We start from the raw sequence: 12,839 nt of genomic DNA, 5'->3' as shown, positions 1-12,839 counted from the left end.
AATCCTCTATTGTATGCAGCACCTGAGCATATAAATGTACTATGGATTTCCTCATTCAAGTATACAGCACATACTGTACAAACATACACACACACATAGATCTGTATCCTGAATACCCTCATTATTTTATCTTCTTCCGGACCGCCTGCCGTAGATATACTGCAGCAGGCAGCCCCTTGTCAGTCGCGCGCCTACTGCTAGGGGGCAAGCACGCGCCACTGGCGCCACACTCCCACTCCCACTCAGCAGCGACCCCGATGCACGGGGCAGGTGGTTCCAATTGCCGCCGCGCACCCGCAATCGCTCCCTGCTGAGAGAGGACGGTCAGCTGTTGTAAACGCAGCAGACCATTCTTCTCTCTAGAATGATCACAGAGCGCCTGTAATCCTATATAGAATTACAGGTCTCTATGGTCATTCCACAAGCCCTTCCCCCCACAGTTAGAATCACTCCCCTAGGCTTACAATGAACCCCTTGATCACCCACTAGGTTAACCCCCTCCCTGCCAGTGTCATTATTACATTAACAGTGCATATTTTTAGCACTGATTAGTGTAGTAATGTCACTGGTCCCCCCAAAAGTGTCAAAAATGTCAGTTAGGGGTCCGATCTGTCCGCCGCAATGTCGCAGTCCCGCTAAAAAAATCACAGATCACCGCCATTACTAGTAAAAAAAAAATAAATAAAAAAATAAATAATAAACTAAAAAAAAGACAAATCTTTCCCGTAGTTAGTAAACGCAATAACTTTTGCGCAAACCAAAAATATGTAGCAGAAAAATTGGCCTAAAATGTTAAAAAAAAAATTTAGATTTTTACATTTTTTTTGGAGAATTTCATATTAAAAAAATGTGAAAGATAGTTATTTTTTCAAAATTGTCGCTCTTTTTTTGTTTATAGCGCAAAAAAAAAAAAAAAAAAAAAAAAAAAAAAAAAATCGCACAGGTGATCAAATATCACCAAAAGAAAGCTCTATTTGTGGGAAAAAAAGGACGTCAATTTAATTTGGGTACAGCGCTGCACGACCGCGCAATTGTCCGTTAAAATCCCGCAGTGCCGAATCGCAAAATAGGGCCTGGTCTTTGAGCAGCCAAATCTTCCGGGGCTGAAGTGGTTAAACCTCTTAGTTGCGTATCCTGTAGCTCCTCTAACATGTACAGAGATCCTGTGTCAGCAGTCATGCATGTAGCCCAGATCTCCGCATACATCAGAGACAATTGGTAGTCGCACCAGGATATCCATTCTACTTACACAACCATGTAGCCTAATGCCTCGTACACACGATGAGATAATCATACGAAAAAAATCACTTTCAACTTGATTGCACGATAATCTGATCTTAGTACACAGCTTTCGACAGCCGATCACCAGATTTCATCCAACAAAATCCGAAGGGACTAACCCAAACATTTGTCATACGATAGTCTAGAGAACCACAATCGTTTAATCAGTACAGTATGCGTCCGCTAAAAATCAATAGACAAAAACCACGCATGATCAGAAACACGAAAATAACCCGGAAAAAGCCTGGCTGCCATTGTTTTTGTTTTGTACTATAAGATATGTAGTTATGGAACCAGAAAGCTTTTCCAGAATCGTACGGGAAAAAAAAAAAAAAATCATACGTTTAGTACGCATTGTTGACTTCAATACTAGCATCATGCAACAAAAGGTGAACGATAAGTCGTTCATCCGATTATCTGATCGTGTGTACGAGACATAAACCCACCCCCTCAGGTGTTCTGCATGCAGCTCCCCCAGTATGAGCCATGGATGTAACCCCAATTGTCATAAAAGCAGCTCTTCAATCTTGCATGCAGCTTCTTTACTGATAATCATTAGGTATGAGTTCAGGAGCTACTCTAGCCTGAACCCATCTGAGTGAGTCTACCAGGAAGCTGCCACTTGTACTGGGCCAATTATAAGCAACCACAGCATTCCATGCCTTGCAGCTGCAAATATACAAGAGGCGTGTATACAAGAGGCGTGTATACAAGAGGCTGTGCAGCAGGAAGTGCCTCAGCCACTTATGTTTGGCTCAATACAGGTGACAGCCTCCTGGCAGGCTCACTCAGGTGGGTTCAGGCTCTGATCAGAATATAGCGGAGCTCATCCCTACTAATTATACATGCAATGTGACACCCCTCACTCTAGTATCCTGCAGCTCCTCTACCATGAGCCATGGATGTAGTTCCTATCATCAGGACTTAAAGAGGAAGTAAACCCTCCTCTGTAATTTGTACCTATAGGTAAGCCTATGATAAGACTCGCCTATAGGTACAGTATATATCTCCTAAACTTGCACCATTTAGGAGATATTTCCATTGCATGCAGCCAGTGACATCACTGGCGCATGTGCTCTGAAGGAACAGCCACCCGTGCCATTCCTTCAGAGCCCCGTGCCGTGATCAGCGGCTCCCGTGCGCATGCGCTGGAGTGACGTCATCACGGCTCTGGCCAAGCAGATGGCCGGAGGACGCGAACGTGGAAGAAAGACGGGGGAACACGATGGCCGTGTCAGCGGTGAGCGGGCGCCACTCCGGGGGCTTCGTTATAAGGTAGGTATTTCATAATGAGCTAGTATGCGATGCATACTAGCTCATCATGCCTTTGTCTTTCAGGTTTTTATTTATTCATTTTTTTGGGAGGTTTAGGCTCCATTCACACTCGTACGACTTGTCAGGTGACTTGTGTGGCCTCAAGTCGCCCCAAGTCGCTTGTCATAACAAATGCAATGTAAATGAATAAGAGCCGTCTTAATATGCACTACTGAAGTCGCTCCGACTTCAGAAAAGGGTCCTGTACTACTTCAAGGCGACCTTTATCCGACTAATGCCAATAGACTTCAATGGGAGTCGCCTCCAAGTCCGATCCTTATCTTTTGTCAAGCGACTTGTTATCAGACTTTCCAGGAAGTGGAAAGATTAGCCAGGCATTCCCCACATTGCAGCCATGCCTACAGTTCCTATAGTATATACCATTATCTCTGCCTGGTCTGTGTGAGTGGCACTGGTGGACACAGATAAGTGGCACTGGTGGGCAGTGGCACTGGTGGACACCGATTCGTGGCACTGGTGGACACCGATTCGTGGCACTGGTGGACACCGATTCGTGGCACTGGTGGACACCGATTCGTGGCACTGGTGGACACCGATTCGTGGCACTGGTGGACACCGATTCGTGGCACTGGTGGACACCGATACGTGGCACTGGTGGACACCGATACGTGGCACTGGTGGGCAGTGGCACTGGTGGACACCGATACGTGGCACTGGTGGACACCGATACGTGGCACTGGTGGGCAGTGGCACTGGTGGACACCGATACGTGGCACTGGTGGACACCGATACGTGGCACTGGTGGGCAGTGGCACTGGTGGACACCGATACGTGGCACTGGTGGACACCGATACGTGGCACTGGTGGGCAGTGGCACTGGTGGACACCGATACGTGGCACTGGTGGACACCGATACGTGGCACTGGTGAGCAATGAGGAAATGAGTAAAAAAAAAAAAAAAAAACAGAGAAGGGGAATTAGGTCACAACACATCATATGGCAACTAATTCACAAGTCGCGGTAAAAAGTCGCTCCGTCATGGGGCGACTTATGGTCGCAGTAGTGTGAACCGAGTCTTACAACCTCTTTAAGCAGTTGCCGACCGCCTGTATATTTACTGCGGCAGGCTGGCTCGTACAGGCAAAACTACGTAGGTCTACGTCGCTCGCCTGGGAGGAGCTAGGGGGCAAGTGCGCGCCGCCGACGGCGTGCTCCCACCCAGATTGCCAGCAGGGAAGCCAATGCAGGCGTCAGGCGGATCCAATTGCCGCCTGACACCTGTGATCGCTCCCCGCTGAGAGAGGACGGTCGGCTGTTGTAAACACAGCCGATGGTCCTTCTCCCTGGGATGATCACAGAGCTCATGTGATACTTCTATATAGGATCACACGTCTCTGTGATCATTTCATAAGTCCAACCACCATACAGTTAGAAATCACTCCCCTAGGGTCACATTTAACCCCTTGATCACCTATACTGTTAACCCCTTCCCTGCCAGTGTCATTATTACAGTAGCAGTGCATATTTTTAGCACTGATTACTGTAGTAATGTCACTGGTACCCCCAAAAGTGTCAAAAATGTCAGTTAGGTGTCCGATCTGTCCGCTGCCATGTAGCAATCCCGCAAAAAAAAAAAAAACACACACACACATTAAAATTTACATAAATCTTTCCCGTAGTTAGTAGACGCAATAACTTTTGCGCAGACCAATCAAAATACTCTTATTTCGATTTTTTTTTACCAAAAATATGTAGCAGAAAACAAATTGGCCTAAAATGTTTAAAGAAAAAATTAGATTTTTTTTTTTTTTGAGAATGTCATATAGCAGAATGTGAAACATTGTTTTTTTTTTTTTTTTTTTTCCAAAATTGTCGATCTGTTTATAGTGCAAAAAATCGCACAGGTGATCAAATACCACCAAAAGAAAGCTATTTGTGGGGAAAAAGAGGATGTTCATTTTATTTGGGTACAGCGTCGCACGACCGCACAATTGTCCGTTAAAGTAACGCAGTGCCGAATCGCAAAATAAGGGGGCAAATCCTTCCGGTCTTAAAGTGGTTAATGTAACATGCAGCTTCCCTACCACTAATATCTGCATATGATACTTCTCAGTATAAGTGTCCTACAGCTCACCCATCATGATCCATGGATGTAGCTCCTATTATCAGCACCCATAAATATGACATGCAGCTTCCCTACCACCAATCATATATGCATATGATACTTCTTGGTATACCGATAGTATCCTACAGCTCACCCATCATGATCCATGGATGTAGCTCCTATATTATCAGTCACCCATAAATGTGACATGCAGCTTCCCTACCACCAATCATGTGAGACTTCTCAGTTTAGTATCCGATAGTTCTGCAACCATGAGCCATGGATGAAGTTTCTATTGTAAGGCCCCCAAAAATATAACATGCACATCATATATGCAATAAGAAACCAGTAAGTTTAATATCCTACAAATCCTCAACCATGAATGTAGCTTCTATTAGGACCCATAAATGTAACATGCAGCTTCCCCACCACTAATCATATACACAATGGGATACGTCCCAGTTTGGTATCCTACAGCTCCCCTATCTTAAAGCGCAACTCCACTTTTTTTTTTTTTCGTCTCAACAAAACACATTCCCCTCTGGGTGATCTCTGCACATTACAAGGATTTTAACAAACATTGTTGCAGATTCCTACCTTTAGTTATTCTGAAGAAATCATTGTTTGTTCCTCTGTGCTGAGTGAGTCTAATGGGAGTGGTTTCATAATTATCAATCAGCTGTGGCAGCTGCAGAGAACTAATGAGGAAATCTGCTGGGCCTGCATCCCTTTAGACATGTATCTATTGGGAGTATCTCACCAAAAATGAAATTTTTATTGCAGGGGATGCCAGAAATCTGACCTGTATGTTAACCTCTTGCCGACCGCCCACCATAGTACTACTGCGGCAGGGTGGCTCGGCTGCGCAAAATCTCGTGGTACTACTCCATTTCGTGCACGAGGTCTCTGTGGCGTGCGTGCGTGCTGCAGGAGCCGTGCTGCCGCTGTGTTTAGACACAGCGGGAGGCGGGCCAAGGGAGGAGTGGTCGCAATTGCCGCCGGCCTCTCGCAATCATCATAGAAACTGACAGAAGACCCACCTGCTTATGTAAACAAAGCAGGCGAGTCTTCTGTCAGACAGGCAGGGAGAGATCAGGAGTTTCAGCTAAGCATAAACCCCGATCTCTCTGTGCCTGTCACAGAACCCCCCCCCCCCAAACACACACACACAGTTAGTAAGCACATCATTTAGGCACACATTAACCCCTTTGATCACCCCCAATGTTAACCCCGTCCTTGCCAGTGCCATTTATACAGTAACAGTGTATATTATTTAGCACTGATTACTGTATTAAGGTCACTGGTCCCTAAGAAGTGTCAAAAATGTCAGTTAGGGGTCCGATATGTCCGCTGCAATGTGGTAGTTCCGCTAAAAAATGTTGATCGCCGCCATTACTGCAACATTCAGATGGTAGGGACAGAATTTGGCGTAAACAACATGAAAGCATGGACCCATCCTGCCTTGTATCAACGGTTCAGGCTGGTGGTGGTGTAATGGTGTGAGGGATATTTTCTTGTCACAATTTGGGCCCCTTAGTACCAATTGAGCATTGTTTAAACGCCACGGCCTACCTGAGTATTGTTGCTGACCATGTCCATCCCTTAATGACTACAGTGTACCCATCTTCTGGTGACCCGTCATCGGTGTCAGTGGGAGCAATGGTGACCCGTCATCGGTGTCAGTGGGAAGAATATTCCCCCGTCATTGGCGTCAGTGGGAGGAATAGTGCCCCGTCATTGGCGTCAGTGGGAGGAATATTCCCCCGTCATTGGCGTCAGTGGGAGGAATATTCCCCCGTCATTGGCGTCAGTGGGAGGAATCGTGCCCCGTCATTGGCGTCAGTGGGAGGAATCGTGCCCCGTCATTGGCGTCAGTGGGAGGAATCGTGCCCCGTCATTGGCGTCAGTGGGAGGAATCGTGCCCCGTCATTGGCGTCAGTGGGAGGAATCGTGCCCCGTCATTGGCGTCAGTGGGAGGAATCGTGCCCCGTCATTGGCGTCAGTGGGAGGAATCGTGCCCCGTCATTGGCGTCAGTGGGAGGAATCGTGCCCCGTCATTGGCGTCAGTGGGAGGAATCGTGCCCCGTCATTGGCGTCAGTGGGAGGAATCGTGCCCCGTCATTGGCGTCAGTGGGAGGAATCGTGCCCCGTCATTGGCGTCAGTGGGAGGAATCGTGCCCCGTCATTGGCGTCAGTGGGAGGAATCGTGCCCCGTCATTGGCGTCAGTGGGAGGAATCGTGCCCCGTCATTGGCGTCAGTGGGAGGAATCGTGCCCCGTCATTGGCGTCAGTGGGAGGAATCGTGCCCCGTCATTGGCGTCAGTGGGAGGAATCGTGCCCCGTCATTGGCGTCAGTGGGAGGAATCGTGCCCCGTCATTGGCGTCAGTGGGAGGAATCGTGCCCCGTCATTGGCGTCAGTGGGAGGAATCGTGCCCCGTCATTGGCGTCAGTGGGAGGAATCGTGCCCCGTCATTGGCGTCAGTGGGAGGAATCGTGCCCCGTCATTGGCGTCAGTGGGAGGAATCGTGCCCCGTCATTGGCGTCAGTGGGAGGAATCGTGCCCCGTCATTGGCGTCAGTGGGAGGAATCGTGCCCCGTCATTGGCGTCAGTGGGAGGAATCGTGCCCCGTCATTGGCGTCAGTGGGAGGAATCGTGCCCCGTCATTGGCGTCAGTGGGAGGAATCGTGCCCCGTCATTGGCGTCAGTGGGAGGAATCGTGCCCCGTCATTGGCGTCAGTGGGAGGAATCGTGCCCCGTCATTGGCGTCAGTGGGAGGAATCGTGCCCCGTCATTGGCGTCAGTGGGAGGAATCGTGCCCCGTCATTGGCGTCAGTGGGAGGAATCGTGCCCCGTCATTGGCGTCAGTGGGAGGAATCGTGCCCCGTCATTGGCGTCAGTGGGAGGAATCGTGCCCCGTCATTGGCGTCAGTGGGAGGAATCGTGCCCCGTCATTGGCGTCAGTGGGAGGAATCGTGCCCCGTCATTGGCGTCAGTGGGAGGAATCGTGCCCCGTCATTGGCGTCAGTGGGAGGAATCGTGCCCCGTCATTGGCGTCAGTGGGAGGAATCGTGCCCCGTCATTGGCGTCAGTGGGAGGAATCGTGCCCCGTCATTGGCGTCAGTGGGAGGAATCGTGCCCCGTCATTGGCGTCAGTGGGAGGAATCGTGCCCCGTCATTGGCGTCAGTGGGAGGAATCGTGCCCCGTCATTGGCGTCAGTGGGAGGAATCGTGCCCCGTCATTGGCGTCAGTGGGAGGAATCGTGCCCCGTCATTGGCGTCAGTGGGAGGAATCGTGCCCCGTCATTGGCGTCAGTGGGAGGAATCGTGCCCCGTCATTGGCGTCAGTGGGAGGAATCGTGCCCCGTCATTGGCGTCAGTGGGAGGAATCGTGCCCCGTCATTGGCGTCAGTGGGAGGAATCGTGCCCCGTCATTGGCGTCAGTGGGAGGAATCGTGCCCCGTCATTGGCGTCAGTGGGAGGAATCGTGCCCCGTCATTGGCGTCAGTGGGAGGAATCGTGCCCCGTCATTGGCGTCAGTGGGAGGAATCGTGCCCCGTCATTGGCGTCAGTGGGAGGAATCGTGCCCCGTCATTGGCGTCAGTGGGAGGAATCGTGCCCCGTCATTGGCGTCAGTGGGAGGAATCGTGCCCCGTCATTGGCGTCAGTGGGAGGAATCGTGCCCCGTCATTGGCGTCAGTGGGAGGAATATTCCCCCGTCATTGGTGTCAGTGGGAGGAATATTCCCCCATCATTGGTGTCAGTGGGAGGAATATTCCCCCATCATTGGTGTCAGTGGGAGGAATATTCCCCCATCATTGGTGTCAGTGGGAGGAATATTCCCCCATCATTGGTGTCAGTGGGAGGAATATTCCCCCATCATTGGTGTCAGTGGGAGGAATAGTGCCCCATTTCTCCAATTATCAGGACACAAAAAAGTAACATGCAGCTCCTCTACTACTAAAGATAAATGCAATGTGATCATTCTCAGTCTGGTATCCTATAGCTCCCCACCATGGATGCAGCTCCTTTTATAAGGAAACCTCTGAAGCATGCAGCTCATGCAGCACTTATTGTGTATGTGACCTCCCCCATAGCTGTGTGTGGTTGGTCTCTCCCTGTCACACACTGACACCGTCTGGGCCTGTGCCCCCCTCACCATACAGCTCCCACACCATGGGCCCAATATCCATCTCCTCACATCATGACTCATCTCTGCAGCTCTATAACAGTGCATGCAGCTCCTCTCCGAGCCCTGTGCACAGTATGACGCCTCTCAGCCATGCACAGCTCCCTGTCATATCATACATGTCTCATGTCCCTGCAGCAGTCATACATATACGAGCCCCGCATCTCACCTACCGTAACCCCCGAACTGGGCACCACGTCCTCTCCCAGCTGAGTCCAGTGTAACCCAAACAAATCCCCCTCCCTCCCCTCTCCGGGCCCAGACAACAACACCCCGCCCTATGATTGGTTCGCCCAGCCACCCACCAGCATCCGGTTCGCTCATTGGCCACAGGGCCAGCACGTGTGTTCCAAGCCTCGCTGTCAGTTCACTGCCCAGGGAGACGTTTGGCTACTATGGTAACCTTGGAGTACAGGGGTGGGACAGAGGTGCAGACGTCACTAAGCAGGAGGGGGTGTTTCCCCCCCTGTGTGAGCTGCATCTGTGGCTGACCAATCAGCGGCCTCTGTGCCTGTGTTTGTTTTGCCGAAAACTCCATCGACAGAACATCTGCAGCGGTGTTCCCAGCCCTATAATAAAACCCCAAAGAATGATATATTTACTGGAAGCAGAGGACAATGATGGCAGTTGTCATTTTTGTGTCAGGTGATATCTCTGCAAATGATTATGAAGTGAAATAATAACTTTGGTGCACATAAACCCAATAAAATGCACGCATTTCTGTTCAAATATAAAAGATTTGGTTGTGTTGAGCAAATAGATGTGCGGTCATGCAACACTGTACTCATATCAAGTTTTCATCATTTCTTCACACAAATAGAGCTTTTTTGGGTGGTTTTAATCACTACTAGGGTTTTTATGTGCTAAATAAAAAAAACGAAAATTTTGGGGGAAAAAAACAGTTTTTATAGTTTGTTATAACATTTTGCAAACAGGTAATTTTTCTCCTTCACTGATGTGCGCTGATGAGGCTGCACTGATAGGCTGCACTGACAGGTGGCATTGATGAGGCGGCACTGATAGGTGGCACTGATGGGCACTCATGAGGTCACAGTGATGGGCACTGATAGGTGGCACTGATGAGGCGGCCCTGGTGGGCACTGATGAGGAGGCATTGATGAGGCGGCACTGGTGAGCACTGATAGCTGGCACGGATTAGGCGGCACTGGTGGGCACTGATAAGTGGCACTGACGGGCACTGAGAGATGGCAATAATAGGCAGCACTGATAGGCGTCACTGAGGGGCACTGACAGGTGGCACTGATAGGCACTGGTTGGCGGCACTTATGGACACTGATAGGCAGCACTGATAGGTGACACTGATGATGAGGCACTGATGGGCAATGATTGGCGGCACTGATGGACACTGATTGGCAGCACTGATGGGCAATGATTGGCGGCACTAGTGGGCACTGATTGGCAGCACTGATGGGCAATGATTGGCGGCACTAGTGCGCACTGATTGGTGGCACTAGTGGGCACTGATTGGCGGCACTAGTGGGTACTGATTGGCAGCACTGATGGGCAATGATTGGCGGCACTAGCGGGCACTGATTGGCAGCACTGATGGACAATGATTGGCGGACACTGATTGTGACTGCACTGATAATCAGGACACTGATAACCAGTGCCATGATTATCAGTGTCAATATCCCTTTAACAGAAGCAGGTTATCAGCAGTCAGCGTGAGGAAAGGAAAGCCGATAACCGGCTTGGGTTTACATCCTGTGGTCAGCTGTCATTGGCTGACAGCCGATCATGTAGTAAAGGGCTGATGTGATTGGTCCATTTCCCCCGGTCTGTGATCAGCTGAGTCTGAAGGACTCAAGCCATCACAGAGCGCGCCGCCCGCACGCCGCAGTAGGCATGCAGGCAGCACGATCAGGGGAGGGCGTCCATGCACGCCATCCCTGCAAGGTAAGCCTCACAGGTCGCCCCAGTGTGAACAGGGACTAACACCGTCCGAGAGGAATGGAGGTGATAAGCCTCTTACCGGATCAATGAATGGGTAGAGCTGTAAATCAACAGTCACTTCTCCCTTCCAACACGGTAGGTGATGGGTCGGTCTCTGGTGGGTATTCGCTGTTCTTAGCCTCAGTATAGGTGGGGAAAGAAAGGACCTGCCAATGGTGCATTATCTTTTAATATTTTATTTATGTAAAGAATCGCACTTACATTTAGATGAGAACATGCACGCATTAGGATCACCCTTTGCGGGACACAGATGACAGGGGTTGCCTGCAGTGCTAACCGCCATGCGATGATGTGTGTGATGACGCGGCGCCTCCTCTCTGACGCGTTTCCTCCCGATTGGGCATCAACTGAGATAGGAGGGGAGCCCGCGCCATCACTGCTGCCCTTTTTATAATCAAATGGGGGAGTGTTTCCGGTGTCTGCAAAGGAGGTATCCGGCATTGGTAGCCAAGTAAACAACGTTCTCAAACTGTTGCAATGACGGGTTATTCTTACTTATTAATAGGTAAAATTATGCAGTAAAGATTAATTTCATAATAAAAGATTGAACAGTCTCTTTATTAATTAAAAGCAAATTATGCCTATATCGGGACGGATGGTCATTTCCGCCGGAAGCACTATCTCTACTGTACTTCCGCCGGAAGTACTCCCTCTGTTTTACTTGTTATATGTACACCGGTGTTCCGTGAAAAAACCATACCCGTGAGAAAACCATACCCTCGTCACTTCCGGTACACCTACGGAGGGTATGGATTTATCACAGTAGTGTGTGTAATGTTACACTTGCCGCGTTACATTAAAACAGCTCCTCTGCAGCATGAGTCATCTCCGCTCCTATCCCTCTCACTTCCCTGATCTTGGCTAATAAATATAAAAGCGTATCACGAAGCCGACATCTCCGTCATTTACATTTCATACACCCGCCGCCGCTTTTATATTTAGTAGCCAACATCTGGGAAGTGACAGGGGAAGGAGCGGAGATGACCCATGTTGCAGCCGAACTGTTTTAATGTAACCGCCGCAAGTATAACATTACACACACTTCCGTAATAATTTCATACCCATGAAATTATTACGGAAGTGTGTGCATGCGCACTTGTCAACTTCTCTGCTGTTCAATGATGTATCCGCGGCTCTGAGCATGCGCACTGCTACGCTGCTCAGATGTTTCTGACAGGAAATGACGAGGGTATGGAATTCTAACGAGGTATGGTTTTCTAACGTTACACCGGTGTAATGTGAGAATTACCTACCCCGTGAGAAAAACCTACCCTCGTCACTTCCGGCCAGGAACAGCTGAGCAGCGCAGCACTGCGCATGCTCACAGCCCCGGATACCTAATGAAAGAGCTGAGGACCTGACTAGTGCGCATGCTCACTAGTAGGAAATTATCACGGTGTCCGTGAAAAAAACCTACCCACGCCACGCTTACATTAAAACAAGTGTGCTGCAATATAAGTCATCTCCGCTCCTGTCCCTGTCAGTCCCCTGATCTTGGCTAGTAAATATAAAAGCGGGTCTCGGCTCCGTGATTTATGTTCTCATACACCCGCCGCCGCTTTTATATTTACTAGCCGAGATCAGGGAAGTGACAGGGACAGGAGTGGAGATCACTCGTATTGTAGCCCAGCTGTTTTAATGTAAACGCCGAATTACATACAGTGCCGTGCAACCGGAAGTGACGAGGGTAGGTTTTTCTCACGGGTAGGTAATTCTCACGGAACACCGGAACGAAAGGTCACTTCCGCCGGAAGCACTCTCTCTGTTATACTTCCGCCGGAAGCACTCCCTCTGCTTCACTAGTTTCATCATTGGACATCAGTTACATGGTGTGTTCTAATGCCGATTGGATGAATATATTACACTTGTGGGAACTAAGTATTTCCGGTGTCTGCAAAGAAAGCCCGTCACCCTAAATGTTTTATTATGACATTTTTAGGGTATTATTAATGACTTTGCTCCACTAATGTATTATTTAGATTGAACATGAATATCGATAAAAATAACTCAATCTTAA

At 49.3% G+C, this 12,839-nt stretch overlaps 1 protein-coding gene across 1 annotated transcript in view; it reads right to left on the bottom strand.

Moving 5' to 3' along the window:
- AGBL5 (AGBL carboxypeptidase 5) overlaps nucleotides 1-9,106 on the bottom strand; it is a 165,109-nt gene extending 156,003 nt beyond the window's left edge. Inside the window, exon 1 of the mRNA XM_082249750.1 lies at nucleotides 9,022-9,106. The gene's annotated coding sequence lies outside the window, so the exon portion shown is untranslated. The remainder of the gene's footprint in view (nucleotides 1-9,021) is intronic.
- Between the last annotated feature and the right edge of the window lie 3,733 nt (nucleotides 9,107-12,839).

This window comes from Pelophylax lessonae, assembly GCF_965119305.1.
Source record: "Pelophylax lessonae genome assembly, chromosome: 3".
Classification (NCBI taxonomy): domain Eukaryota; kingdom Metazoa; phylum Chordata; class Amphibia; order Anura; family Ranidae; genus Pelophylax; species Pelophylax lessonae.
The sequence above is the reverse complement of the archived record's forward strand: the minus strand, read 5'-3'. Positions and strand labels throughout refer to the sequence as shown.